The 15,532-nt window shown below is 40.6% G+C and overlaps 1 protein-coding gene and 1 long non-coding RNA gene across 10 annotated transcripts in view; one reads left to right on the top strand and one right to left on the bottom strand.

The window, feature by feature from the left end:
• prdm16 (PR domain containing 16) overlaps nucleotides 1–15,532 on the bottom strand; it is a 164,507-nt gene that overhangs the window by 90,144 nt on the left and 58,831 nt on the right. The window lies entirely within an intron of this gene.
• LOC125988404 (uncharacterized) overlaps nucleotides 1,436–15,532 on the top strand; it is a 44,291-nt gene continuing 30,194 nt past the window's right edge. The window contains exons 1-2 of the long non-coding RNA XR_007488312.1: nucleotides 1,436–1,491; nucleotides 2,298–2,392. This is a non-coding gene — a long non-coding RNA (uncharacterized lncRNA). The remainder of the gene's footprint in view (nucleotides 1,492–2,297; nucleotides 2,393–15,532) is intronic.

Below are 15,532 nucleotides of genomic sequence, written 5' to 3'. Positions count from 1 at the left end.
TGCCAGTGGGACCGAGAGAAATGCTGGATGTGCTGATTTACCTGTCATCTCTGAGGGAGCATGTTTGAGAAATTGTCCTGATGGTAAACGTCAGCATGGCCTCTCAATAATCAATTTTAATTTAATCAAAGCTTTGATGACTTCATGTGCTACATTCAGGTTAATGACTTTTGCCACTACAATGTGTTGATCAGCAAAAATCTATTTAGCTCATAGGTTAGGGTCAGGGTATTTCCCAATTGAAGACTTTTACAGTCGAGTGAGTGCAGACTGATTACAAATGTCTCACATTTTCTACGAGGTTTTAAATTAAAAAAGATAAGCTATGTCGTTTGCATATGCCGTTTTGAAGACTTTTGAATGGCAGCTTTGGAGAGTAAGCATTATTTTTTAAGAATGGCTGTCATTTTGTAAAATCCAATTTAAAACATTTTCATGTGACGTATGTCCAATGACTATTGGTAATATATGAGTATGGCCTGTTGGGAGCAGAATAGCGGGACAATGACTGAGTATAGGGGACGTGGGAAGATGGTCCAGGGGGTCACAAAGACTGGCACACAGATTCCTCAACCCGCGCCATCACCAATTTTTTCTTTTTTTTTTTTTTAATGGCTCAAAGGACTGTTTTCTTCTCACTCCCATGAATTATGTAAATGGAAAAAGCTTCCCTTTCTTCCCAGGCTGGAAGAAGACAGGAAAAGGGATGAAGCAACGTGAGCGAAACGCCTCCTCCTCAATTTTTTTTTGTCTTGCTCGCGTTGCGTCCGAATGAGCTTTCATGTTGGTGCCGTGGGCCTGGATTTTGCTCTGTGGCCATGAGAAAGGACGATGATGGCCACTGAGTTGGTGGGGGGGCGGTGGTGGGGGTGTCTACGCACAATGACATATACGAGGAAAGAATGCTGGCCTTGTTGTTGGACAGCTTGACATTGATTAATGAGATAGAGAGAGGAGAAAATAAGAGAGAGGGGTGGCACTGGTTGGGTATGCTCTACAAGGGGGAAAGGGGGGAGTTGGACTCCCTTTAGGGTTAGAGACTCCGGAAGAGCCTTCGGCTGTGCTGCCGATGAGGAAGAAACTTGCTGTGGTAGTGCACGGCCCATCCCCAAGTTTGGTGCATCTTCCCTCGGCCTGAAGGATCGTCTGCACATGAAGGCGCGCAATTCAACGGGAGACACATCAATCCTCATCCATCAATGTGCCCTTTAAAAGCTGCCACCACCACCGCCACTTTTATCATCATCAGGAGTTGTTTTGTTGGCACTTCTCCATACACACTTAAGAAGCTCAGCTGCTTTCTGGCAGCAGAACTCAGCAAAGCACTAAATGTGTTTTAAATAGTCTGTCACCATGTTCTGTATTAGATGCATTGGCTTGCTGTGAATACTTGCTGCTATAAATAAGAGATGAGCAGATGAGACGTCGGCATGATCAACTCTGAAACTGGGAGTGGAGAGAGCAGGGGCAGCATGTACCATATTGGTATGGGTAAGTTGAACTCAAAAACAGATGTCCGCACTGGCACTATTTGCCACCTTTTAACCTACAGTGTGGAAGTCTCATACCAAACGTGTCAGTTTTCGACATTTCCATATTGATTAGGCAGAGATTTGTAAATTCTTCACTGAAACCATCCGTCCGTCTGTCCGTCCGACCATCCGTCCGTCCATACTGCTTATCTTTACTAGGGTTGTGAAAAAATAACCCTTTTTTTTTTATGAATTATTATTTGCTTTGTCCACATACCTGCTTTATTTTTTACCTTTATGTGTGCGTGTGTGTGTGTGTGTGTGTGTGTGTGTGTGTGTGTGTGTGTTTGGGGAGGGGGGGTTCAAAGTACTAAAATTTTATTTTTCCTCAGGAAAAACAGTGTGTACTCAGGGTACCTTTCCATTTAGAAAAGTGATATGTATTTCAAGGTCCTCTTCCCACACATTTTTTTAACAAACAGAACATAAATTAATCTTTAAAGTAAAGACAAACAAACCACAGTCATAAATCAGTTTACAATAATAATGCAAACAAATCTATTGCCATTTGAATTCAACTTTTCCTATATCATGAAAAAAAATAAAAAAAATATGGGTACTGCACTTGTGAAACTATGAGGTGAGTGAAAGTGCAACTTTGATGGAAACCGTATCACTAATGTGTACCATGATAATAACGAGTTTGACACTGTGAGATTCCTTTGATGTAAAATATTTGTAGTAACTAACTGCTCTATTTGATAATTCTTGTTTTCCGGGCTGCATTCTTAAACCAATCTCACTGCTGTTGACCTTCTACTCAAGGGCCTGCTCGCAACAACCGCTGTCTCCGGCCAAGTGGGATTTCAAAGCCTCTCCTGGATGTCCCTGAACCCTTTTGTCTCCGCTCTCATCTATAGGTAAGCACAGTGGGCAGCCCCCTTCCCACCAGCAACCTCCTCAAAACTCAGCACAAAAGCCAGATTTCCTCCCAATTTGCTGGCAAAGAATAAGAGGCTCAGCGACTCTTTTCAATAGTTTTGAATGGTGGGCCTAAATTCAGACTCAATCTTTGGGTATGCCAAGCCTCAACCCAGCTTACAGGCTGCTGACTTTGAGAAGGATGATCCCAGTGCTCAAGGGTGTCTCTTGCGTGCAACTCTACTGAGGCCATGTTTAGACTTTTTTTTAAAAACTCATTCCATATTTCGGTCTCTGTCGCCGAGGAAACTACAATTTTACAAAAATAAAAAATTCAACATGACTCAAAATGACCAGGACTTTAGATAATGCATACGAGTACATGGAAATATCAGCACAGCATCCCAATGTAGCCCAGTTTAATGAAAATTGTGCAAAAGGGGAATCACAAACAAATTACACTCAGTGCACCAAGCACCGGCCTCTAGGCTTTTGGGATTTACAGTACATGGTTGACAAACCAACAAAGCTCACTTGAACTCAACACATCTTTCTGTTTGGGAAAATATTCTTCAATCACAGCCTCATTCATTGCGCCACCCTTTAAGTACACCCGATTCACGGGGAGTGCCAGTGTATTTTCATTTAGACTTTTGCTTCGCTCCGCTGACCATTCGTCCTACTTAACCTCCCTGCACTCCACTCTGCTCCAATTATGCAAGCACACCCTGATGCATATTTGTACTTTTGCTTGAAGTCAGTTCTAATCAACCACCCTTTAGTTGTACTCGCACAAGCACGCACCCCTCTCGACTGTGAGTTCCTTTAAAGACTCCTGCCTACCTTGCAGGTCCAAGGACTGCTATTAAAGCAATCAGGAGCTTTCTTAGCTAGGTCAAGAGCAAGGTGCTCACAGGGGGATTCTGATTTGAATAATGCAAACGGAAAAAAGATGAAAGCTGGTGGAAAGCACAAACACAGAGAGGAATGGGGAGTGAACATAATCTTTAAGCTTACAAACAGCAACGCGTGTACTTATGAAGAAAGCTGTCAATTTCGGGGTAATTGAAAATACAGTAAATTAAAAAAAAAAAAGATTGATGATTCAGTTCCAGGGTCAAGGAGTCACAATGATCAAACCTTTATTCTTAAACAGTCATTTAAAAAGACTCCATTGTCATTGAAGGTCACATGTAAAAACATTATCTTCTGCACAAATGAGATGCCACTGTGCTGTAAATACAATTTTAAAGGCTTCATCACAGAATTGCTACCAAAATAATGTTGGGGAAAATGGGGAAAAAACACTAAACCCTATTTGATTTTTTTCAGTAAAGTAACGAAATCAAAACAGTGGGCTCAAATTACCATCATACTTTTCCCTTGATTTGCAAGATCAGTTTTTTTTTTGCAGACCAAGCACTTAACTCAAGATACCTGTATAACAAATAATTTTCCCTATTGAATTGAAATTAAAAGCAAATAATCTGTTCTATTCCCGCAAAACACACAATTATATTTTTAACGAAGAAAAACAGCTCGTGCTGTAAATTAGGATCATAAAGGCAACATTTTAATAATAATAATAATAATAATAGTAATAATATTAATAATAATAATAATAATATAGACAGACAATAATGATGAAATCGACCAAGTGATGCTTTATAACTTGAAAATCTTTCCGATTGGGGCATTCCAAGGTCAAGGCATCACTGCACTCAAAAGTAATTCATTTGACGCAAGCAAACAATAAAAACAACTCTCAGTGCTTCAACATCAAATTGTGTGGAATATCTACCTTTTTGTGCCCTGTGCCTGGCCTAAACTGTGGTGAAGATAATCACGGTCCTGTCGCTCCCAGGTTAAAGACACACCGCTGAGTCTTCTGGCACTAATGCAGTGCCAGAACTATAGGGGTCACATTAGCCCTGGCTACTTCCGCACGCATTACAGTGGAAAGAACGCCACTTCCCTGCCCATTAAAAAGCCACCAGCAAGGCTATGATGCGAGCCTACCTGTGACGGCTTAAATTAGACATTTAATGATAGCCGTGCTGCAGGGAAGGAGTGCTCAGACAAAGAAATACTGATTGGATAGTAATTTGGTGTGAGGGTCACAAGTAATGAGCCAGTGTATCATATCACTTCTGTCACTTTTGTCACTTCAGGAATAGCAGGGATCCAAGCGCTGAGTGGATGCCATTAGAGGTCGCATACTTTACATACTTGTTGTCACATTAACACGTGCTGCAGCCTGCTGTCCATGTAATTCCTCTTCTTTTTCTACATTTATATTTTACAGCATCGCCTTTTCTAACTATACACTTCCAGCTTTAAAAGGCACTAAAAAAAACCTCTTATGTTCATACGTATATTCGTTATTAATGACACCAACATGTCAAAGACATGTGGGTGTTTTTTAATGGGGCAATGAATGCTGAAGAAATATTTGGCTGTTGTGCTCCTCCCTACAGCAAATGTATTTTTAGTCCATCAGGGTGAATCGACTGCAGTAAATAATGTGTGGTTGATTTGTTAAAATGACCTAGGATGAGGTCACTGAAAATACATGCTTCCCAGTTTGTGATAGCGCTAAGTCTTGAAAGGAACACTGTCTGAGCATTTAAGTGAGCAGAAAGTAACTGCACCAGTTCTAATGAAGCAAGAGTGGAGTCCTGGCTGGTGCAAGATGGCTAACCATGGATTCTGTATAATAGAAATTAGAAACTAAATAAAAGCTGAAGTCCTAAATCCAACAATATGGGGAGTGATGCATTAATTAAAGTATTAAGGCACTAGTTCACATTTTGCTGTCCATTAAAGAGCAATAGCATATTAAAGTTATTCTTATTTAGGAAAGCTCATGATCCACTGAATTCAACAGTGAAGACTACAACTTGTATTAGCATTAACTAATACATCATTCATTGTTTTTGTGTGTGTGCGTGAGCTTAATTAGCCCACCCGGGTATCATTTCAAGATTACAAGATCATCTATCGACCAGTCTGATCATCTATCTATTGAGCTGTCCTTTCATTGAGCAGGTACGAGGTTGAAAGGCCCACAGAATATTGGAGCTCTAATGTCGTATCCCCCTGGGTCTAGCAGCAAGGTCAAGTACACAGCAAATAGTTCAGCGCCTCCTTGGAGTCTGAGGCCATATGGTTGGTAAGCACCATGATTAATGAGAGAGAGATCCAGTCTGATATTAGGGCTAATTGACTCTGTTAGTCACCTCTTGGATGTGTGGTCATATCCGTTGCACTTCTAGTGTTGACAGCGCAAGTTACTGCATGATTGCACCACTGTGGAGCCTTTCCTGGTCTCACATTTGCATTCACACTTGCACCGTTACGTATCTTTCTTACATGAAATTTCCCTTCAAAATAAATGCATACATACACGTTGCAGAAAAACTGGCAACAGACATTGAAGCAGGATAGTGAATCAAAATGATGAATTTCGAGTATGTTCCAGTTGGAAAAAAATAAAATAAAGTGAATGGCAACAAAATGCTCATCAGGAATTGCACATTATCAGATAATCTTAGGAAAATATTCAGTTTAAATGGAAAAACAATATGGATCTGCAGTAAAATTAGGGATAGGGCAAATTAATGATACTCCAAATTTTTGAAGGTTGAAATAAAAAATTTGTATAATACTAATTTTTCTTATATGTGTAGTTAATTGTAATTTTAATAGTGTAGTTAATACTAAAAAGCATCTCACTATTGTTAAAAATTGTCGATTTTATATTGCTTATCCTGTTGAGCTGTAGCCAATCCCAGTTGACTTTGTATTCAAGCGGCGGTATGGTCGAGTGGTCGACAGTCAATCACATAGCACCAATAATGTGTCCTCTAAGAATTTCATCTTTTGTTTTATTGAAGATTGTGCCATTCTGGTATGAAAACAGATAACCACAAATAACATCAGGAGTTGCTTGATATGCTTCTTTAATTCAGCCAGACTGGCACCCCCAACTAAAATGAATGCGATCTCATTTAACTGCATTTTTTTTTTTTTTACGTGAATACAGGATGTAACCCTGCAAATATTGAAGAGTATAATGCTGGAAACCTATTTTAACTGTGGTTTAAAAAAAAAAAAAAGTATCAAACTTCTCAAGAAGAGAGCTGAGGAGAACAGGAAGCGAGACATGAGAGTAGTCCTGCAGCGGAGATGAGAAAAGAGTAAGTGAGCCATGCGGAGGAAGTCAGAGAGCGAGAGGTGATGGTAAGATGACACTCTGCTACCTTCGCTGACCCGCCTGTCGGGCCACTCTGCTACCACGGACAAGATGGAAGGTATTAAGTGGCCCACTGTCCTGCCAGCTTGAGTTGCTGATCTGCTCGCCTTAGTGGAAAGACAAACCCCATCTTCACTTCAGTGGAGGAGTTTGTTGTGATTTTGGTCTTCTCTTTCTCAGCAACAAACCTGAGAGGCCCAGTTTATCTGGGGATAGAGTGAAGGGAAATAGGGCGCCTTGCCATTTGAACACTAGAACTTTAAGCCGGCAATGGTTCGGCGATTCCCTCCTCATGTCTTGCTTGACTATAATGTAATGCTGCCATCCACAGCAGGTTTATTCTGGGAGGGGAGGGGGTGTACACAGATGGCACAAACAGATCCTTTTAATTGACGGCAGAATGGTGCAGTTCTTCCAGAATATTGGAAAAATGAATCAGAAAGCATCAGTTCCACAGGGAGAAAAGGAGGAACAAGTTGCTCATTCTCAACCACGACTTTGGATGAGGGGGGGAAGAAAGACACCCAATATCCAAAATCCCTCTCTCAGGGCCATCATGTGAAGAATTCCCCCTCTTCTCCTCCTCTCGTACCCTCCCACCTTTCCTCTTCTCTTCTTTTCTTTTTTAATCAAGCCGTCTGGGGTTGTCAGGTCTTTTGAGAAGAGGACTCCCAGCCATGTGAAAAGTTAATCCCTTGTGGGCCTTCTTCTCCGTTGCGCTCATCTCCCTGGGAACACTGCGGTGGCTTGCAGGCAGGTGGCGGTGGGCTGATGGGGGTGGGGGCGACAAGGGCTGTAGGAAGGGATGGAGGGCGGGATGAACACAAGGCCACCCTGATCAAGGGATAGAGCGGTGCTGATCGTCTGGAATTCCTCATCCTTAACTTTGAAGCCCCAATTTCAACTTGGGCCATCGTCCACAATCCCGCCACCCTCCAGCAGCTCTGTCTGTTCCAAGCCTCCACTACAAGGCCTTTTGACGAGCTCCCCTGCCTGTGCGACAGAAGGCCCGAATAAAGAGCAGAGTGGATTTGCAGCATGGAGAGCTCATGGAGTGGCTTCTAAAGGAAGACCCTCGCAACATTGGAGAGGACTCTTCTGTTGCATTGTGTTCCAAACGTCCTCTGCCACCATCACTTAACCATGCGCGTCAGTTTATCAAACTCGATAAGAATCGACATACTTCGATTGAGGCCAAACTTGGGCTGATCTGAGTCGAGACTTCCTCAATGAGCCACTTTGTACTGCGTGTACTCAGAATGAAGAGACAAACTCTCTTTGTCAAAGATCTTCATGTCATTCTTATTAATGCCTCTCACAAAAGCGCTCACTGGTAGTCCCAAGAAGACAGAGAGCTACACACTTGAACGCTTTGCTTGCTCTGCATTTTTCCCCTTCCTTGGCCTCCCACTTAGAGGAAAGTGCCATTGGAAATATAGACAGGCTCAGTCAGCCATCTTAATCCTGCTTCCCTGTCCATATCACTCATCCCCCTGCTCCCGCCCACCTGACGTGGCCCGAGTCCCTCTCTTTTCTTGAGGAACGGGCTCAAGAGATGCAGAGTCCATGTTGGAGAAAGATTGAGGAGTTTGTAAAGGTCAGCACGGACTTTGTTCAATCCGAGGGTTTATCTCGGCGGCAGTGGGGCAAGACAATGAGGCCTCTCGCCGTGCAACAGAAACCCAAGCTGCGGCAGCTAAATTACTTGGCTGATAAAACCGAATTAGAAGCGCCAGAACCCCGGAGGCCAGAAAAAGAGGAGGCCAGAAAAAGAAGAGGAAAGAGGGGTGGCCACAGTGATGTCAAAGACGGCAAGTGAAAAATCAATAGATTAAAATTGTAAAGATCAGAGTAGTGAGATGGAGCTTATTGTGCATCTTATTGCAACTGAAAACATTTGGAAGCTCACAACAGCAACAAAAAAAAAAAAAAAACAGTAAGAAATGATACTTTGGCAGTATCTTTAAAATTTAAGACCTTTTTTTAAGCCCGTTACTCAAACTTGAAACCTCTTATTATCAAATGTAAAAACGAGGAATAAGAGCAGGCTCAATATTATGTCACAACCATTTAAAAATATTGTAATATAATAATATAAAAGAAAAATGATTTATTGCAGTTTGTATGTAGTGGCAAATAACAGAAACTACCTAAATGTACCAAACGAAGGGAGCAATAATTTTTATTTTACTGGATAATGTAGCAAGAATCTTGATTGATGAATTTAAGGTACTGGTAAAATTTTAAGAAATAATTAAAGTCAAAGTCAGCTTTATTGTCAATTTCTCCACATGCCAAAGACACACAAAGAAACCGAAATTTCGTTCCCCCCTATCCCACGGTGACAAGACATGGCTCACAACAGACAAACAAGTAAACAAGTACAACAAAAGCGTGCTGAATAAATAATGAATAAATAACACAACAATAAATAAATAAATAAATAAGAGGAGCAGAAAAAAAAAGGAGCAAGTGCGCGTACAGCAGACATTCCCGAAAATAGCGCAACAGTGCCGCACGCTACGCAGAAGGCCTTTAAATTAAGGCCTTAATTTAAAAAAAAGTACTATTTTAACAGCTCCATGGACACTCTATTTTAACAAAGCACAATGGAGTGAATACAATTATAATAATAATACTTGCTTGGTTATATTTCACCCCCCAGAAGTTGATTGGTCATGAAATAATTGTAATTTAACAGTTCACCCGCAACACACTTCAGAAACTGACTTTGCAATGGAGGGATTTAAATAGGACACATAAGATTTAAGTGACCACAGTGTCCCACAAAAAGAAGAAGGAGGGGAAGAGGGGTGCAAGAAAGCTCGCCGGTTCTACACGAGTAGATTGGTCATGCTCATCTCAAGTGAGCTTGAAATGTTTTTCCTACAGTTGTCCTGAAGGTGTGTATGTCAGTCACTTCAGAAATGTTGGCCCGCAGAGAATTAATAAGCAGAATAACACATCCGTTTTAAAACACTTCTCCATATTTGTGGGTCGTGGCAATGATCTTTCCCATCTCAGGTCACACTCAATGTGGATGGATTTTTCTTCTGCTTTGGCATAGCTTCGCTTAACACATGATTGCAGGGTTTAAACCTAAGAGCCTCAGAGTAGTATTTAGAACGTTTTTTTGTATTGGTACCGGGTGGCACGCTGCGTACCAGCTTCACCAATACCATTGAACCGCCTCCGCAAGGAAATTGGCTCAGGGCACAATCTCTGCTCAATCACACAAAATAGGTCCTTTAGATACGTACGTGCTTCGCAAGGCAAGGGCAAAGGAAGGGCCCACTGATTTTGGGTATGAATTATTGGATTTTATTTTTTGTTTTTTTCAATTTGGCTAACACTGCACAAATTGAATTTATTATTGGTGTGGATGGCAAGACTCGTTTTCTTTCTAAGATCAAGGTAGCAAAAACTACGGCCTAACCAACAACATTCATCATAAAATGTTGCACAATCATTATTAGTAAAATCTGTTAATTGTAATGCTGACTCAAACCAAACTAAGCGATTAGAGCAAACTTTCAGTGAGAGCTCGATTTAGAGGAGGAAATCTGACAGATTTGGGATTACGGCTCAGTTTCTAAGATGATTAACAGACAAGTGCACAGAACGGGCCATTGTGTATCAAGATATGACCAAAAATGGAGATGTCTCAGCGTTCGGCTGTTGTGTTGTGTGTGAAACAAACAACACCGCTCTTTATAGCTTCTGATTTAATGAGTGTGTCGCAGACAAGGAAACATACAAACGATGATCTGCAAAGTTTCCACAGCCAACAAAAAAAGAAATACATTATGTATGTTTGGGAAATCATGTTTCGTATTGATGAATCGTAAAACCAAAACGGACTTTGCAATTATACACATTAAGCTATATGTTGTATATGTGATTACGGAAAATGTTAACCACGCCTACCATGGGAACCCGATTAATAGGTTACCACCTGGCACAGCAATGTTATGATGCAAATAGCAGTGCAACAGAGTTTGCACTGGAGCATGCAAATGAAGAAACAATCTCACCACACACCTCATAATTCACCTCAAACTTAGCATTATTTCCCTTTAAAGGGCAGAATTTGGTTCTTCTATTGGGGATTTCATTATATTATACATAATGAACTGGTGTTGTATTTGGAGTGGAGTCACCTTTAATGACTTATTTGAAAATAAAGTACTATCACAATCGTGAAGGAGGAAAAGGGTAACTTGAGCAAATAAATGTAATCAACAACATAAACAGCATTTGATGAATGTGAAGACTGCGGTCATTGTCTGTCCCTGCCCCGAGGCTCTCCAACTGATGGGCCTATTCATCAGGGCAGTGATGAACGATGGGGCTTTATCTAGCTAAATATAGATAGAGAGGAGAGGGTGGTGGCATGGGACAGCAGTTACCTGGGCTTGGCCACCAGGGAATAATGGACCCATGTGCGAGTTTTAAATGGATGTTCAAAGCAACGTGCAAAGAGAAACCTTTGCGCAATAAAGGATAGCTTTGTGAGGGACATGCATGAGGGGATTGTGTGTGCGCGCAAGGGTGTGTGTGCGCATGTGTGTGAGTGTCCGTGTGTGCGCGCATGTGTGTGTGCATGTGTGTTACTCAAGCAAACAAGAGGTTCTATTGAAAATGCTTGGTTGCAGTAGTTGTGGTCTGAAATCAATGACCAAGTAATAACAGCCCAAATCCCAGCGACAACATTTGTCAAGTTCCACTCTCGTCAACGATGGGCGACTTTGCCACGTACGTTTCCTCAGGAGCTTGCGCCACTTTCATCCGATTCATTTGCAAACTAATTAACAGATGTGGTAACGAGTTATGAACAAATGAGAAGGCATCAAGCTTCTAATCAAACCTGACAATTAATTTGCTGCCCGGCTTCCTCATTATCAACTACCATGTTCATTGAGAATAATTGACAATAGTTCGTGCTAGCCCACAGGAGACTTGTCTTTAACAGCTCCTTAAGGCAAAAAAAAAAAAAAAAAAAAAAAAAAAAAAAAAGCCTAATGCTGCTGCGGTGATTCTCTGGGTAACAGTGACCATATGTTTAATATTAGATGGAATCTGTTTCACCAGAGTGCTCTGAAAGCTGAGAAAATTGGATTAAATTGGCTAATGGCATGTTTAAAACCTACATAAAATGAACGTGAGTGGAAGATATTACAGCACGCAAGCTGGGGAGTTTAGGGCTTATTCTCTCTGGTGTTTTTGGGCCATACGTAAACTTGGGGTTTCTCTCAAAGTCAAGTAATGATCATGTAAAACCGCACACTGTTGGTCAATAATACTGTTATTTTAAAAAAAAATATGTAGATATTTTACACACACATACTTAATACTATATTCAAATATCCACTAAGACTCTTTCCAAGACCAAGATGGTCAGTTAAATTACTTTAAAGGAAAAGTGCTCTCATCTTAAGGCAGTGTTCTCCAGGGCATGCCTCTGATTTGATTATTAAAAGACATGATAATGACCCCATTCATGTGGAGCGCTTCACTCACAGAAGGGGGCTTCAAGTTAACGAGAAAGATGTCAGGATGGGGCAAAGTGAGGTTAAACAAATTGCTGGATTTTCCTGAGATACAGTTAGGAAAATCTTACTTATATTGTATACAGCGCCAGCCCTTGGGCAATTTTAAGCAATCGTAAGAGTACTGTTTCCTCCATTGGGCACTATAAAATCGTGAGAAAAATAATTAGACTCGATATAATGATAATAAAACTATTAATTACTATTAACGTTTGGAATGAAACCACTAACAGATTTTAAGACATTTTTACATTTGGCACTTGTTTCTTGTATTCTTGCACTCTTGTACGCTGCTGTGACAAGAAAATTTCCCCACTGTGGGATAAATAAAGTTCTATCAATCAATCAATCAATCAATCAATCAGATTCAAATGTATCCAATGTCAATTAATATTGCTACAAATGATAACGCCAAATAATGCCACACTAAATGAGATAGTGATGGAATTAAGTATCAGGTCATGTCAATAATAATACTAATAATACTAATAACAGTAATAACAATATTAATATTATTAATACTACTACAACTACTACCACCACTACTACTACTACTACTACTATTACTACTACTACTACTACTACTACTACTACTACTACTACTACTACTACTACTACGACTACTACTACTACTACTACTACTACTACTGCTACGACTACCACTACCACTACTACTACTACTACTACTACTACTACTACTACTACTACTACTACTACTACTACTAATACTACTACTACCACTAATAATAATAATGCATGGCATAAACATTAAGATAAAGAGCATGATTCTATAGCAAGCAAACAAATCAGACACATTTCAAGCTGCACCCTTTGAATGCCCTACAGGGACATCTTAGGCATAAGAACCTCAGCAGGCAAAACACAAAAGGCAAGCAAACAATGATGGAGGCAAAAGGTGGGTCAAGACAGATAAGTGTCAGGGTGCGCCGGGACTTTGCCGTAATCTTCAGAGACATGAATATTAGCTTGGCTCAGTCTTAAACAGACAAAAAAACAAAGCGTATGAGGTGAGCAAGAGGTGAGAAAAATCAGCTGCCAGGGAAAATGAAAAAAGTCTATTGGCAAACATATGGGTGGGTGGCAGACACATGATGCCATTGCTGGATCGACACATGTCACGTAGGAATTTGGCTTTATATAAAATACCCACCCACCAGACAGCTTGCCCTATCACTGTGTCAACAAGAGGGTCAATAGAAGAGCTAGCATATTTCCCCCTCTTTCCACACATCACTGGATGAATGGCACTGATATGGAAAATCACCCCACAAAAAGTCAATAGAAAAAGAATGTAAGACAGGCAGAAAGCCGTTTGCCTTTGCAAACTGGCAAAAGACAAATATGGCAGTAATGGTGACATGGTCTATTTATTCTTAGAAATTCTTCTTATAGTCACTTTTCACTGAATGGATCATTTTATTGGGATCCAATACGATTCCAATTTTAAAAGGTTTGCACCTTTACAAACATAGAAATGGTCTTTTGACCTGCTCAAGTATTTTACCCATCTTTTTAAAAAACAACAACAACCTTGTACTAGAAATAGTCCTGCACCTCTGCAAAATTACAAACACAACATAGTATTAGATTGATACTGCTCTGACGATTTAATAAAACAGACCGTAATGTTGTAATTGTTTTATCGTGTCTCATTATGATGTGATGTGCTATGATGTGGTGTGATATGATATTATGATATGATGATATGACATGATATATGAGATGATATGAGATTAGATGAGACGGCAGGAGATGAGTTTAACCATTTTCAACCACTGAGATCATCAGGTGTGCAGTGGGACCTACATAGTCCGATTTTGTTTTCACAACAAATTATCTATTTTGGTTCATCTATCCATACCAGTGACATGTAGTGACAGGCAGAGCAATTACATTTCACGCCGCTACATGGCAGAGGATACAATCGTGTATCACCTTCTATAGCATTGATATAACCGAATAATATCTTTGTGTTCAAGTGAACAGGCCCAGATTTTACACTGAGTGAGTGTGAAATAATTCACTGTCACGCGAATGTCACTGGAGATTTTTCAGTGGAAGTGTTATAGAAGTTAGCTGTAAATAAACTGTTGGAGGGAGCAATTTGCTGCAAAACTGGTATGTATACACGCTGACGTTAAAATGAAAACAAAAACAAGAATGAGTAAAAGCAGTTTTACAATTGATAATTGTATGGACAAAACAAGTGGTCACAGTGAGGCTTAAGAGCAATTTGAGCAGAGTAAGAAAAATCCAATATAAAGTACATATAAATTTGAAGTGCAATTTCTTTTATCTTTTTTCTGAAGGCTAGAAAAATGGAAAGGTTGATGCTCTTTTTGTATGCATTACTTTTGCCAAACACGGCCTCATGTGTTGTCATTTGCCTTATGTCTGAACACAAGTCATTAGTTCATGAGGCAGTTTACGGAAGAGCACAATAGCTGCAGCCATTGTACCATGAGATGTCTCTATTATTCAATAAGGAGAGTCAGGCCAATCTAGCAGCAAGATAATAGCAGCCGCGGCTCTGACAGCGGATCCCCACACTAGACCTCTCTGAGGGTTTGGGCTCCCTCTGCTTGTGCAGGGCTTTCTATCCTGAGGGGATGGCTCTCCCCCCCTACCCTCACACACACGCACACTCACATACTGTAGACTTGGGGCCCCGGTGTTCTATCATGTTGCGTTAAAGGGGAAGCATAATGGTTTTTAAATGGATGACTCGGTACTGGCCCAAAGAGGCAGTGTGAGACTGGAGAGAATGGCCATGGCCCGCAGCAAAGTAGCTCTTAGATTGAGCTGTCCGTCTCGCTGAAATGAGTCTGAATTAACACCTCTTCCAGTCCCCCGATGCCCCGAGACAGACAATAGTTGGCTTCCTCTCTCCCTTCCTCTTCTTTCATGCCATTCGCCCCTCTGCAACACGGCTTAACTTCCACTCACACCCCCAAATGATTACATGAGCCGTATAAGCAGCAGTTTTACTCACATGTCCACAGCTAAAATTTCCAATCGGTTAAGTTTCCCCAACAATTGTAAATATTTGCACGCATTTTTGAAAATCCTTAAACTGTATTTGTTCACAGTTTTGCATGCCATCAGTGGAGGCCAACCACACTGATTTGATGTTTTAATTATTATTATTATTATTATTATTATTATTATTATTATTATTATTATTATTATTATTATTATTGTATCATATGTATTCTGTTGAGGGTCGGGGGAAAGAGCGGACTTTGGGCAAGAGGCGCGGTACACCCTGAACTGGGTGCTTGTCATAGACATACAACATAAAGAGAAAAGCAACC

This window comes from Syngnathus scovelli, chromosome 2 (genome assembly GCF_024217435.2).
Source record: "Syngnathus scovelli strain Florida chromosome 2, RoL_Ssco_1.2, whole genome shotgun sequence".
Classification (NCBI taxonomy): Eukaryota; Metazoa; Chordata; class Actinopteri; order Syngnathiformes; family Syngnathidae; genus Syngnathus; species Syngnathus scovelli.
This window is presented reverse-complemented; position numbering and strand designations above follow the sequence as displayed.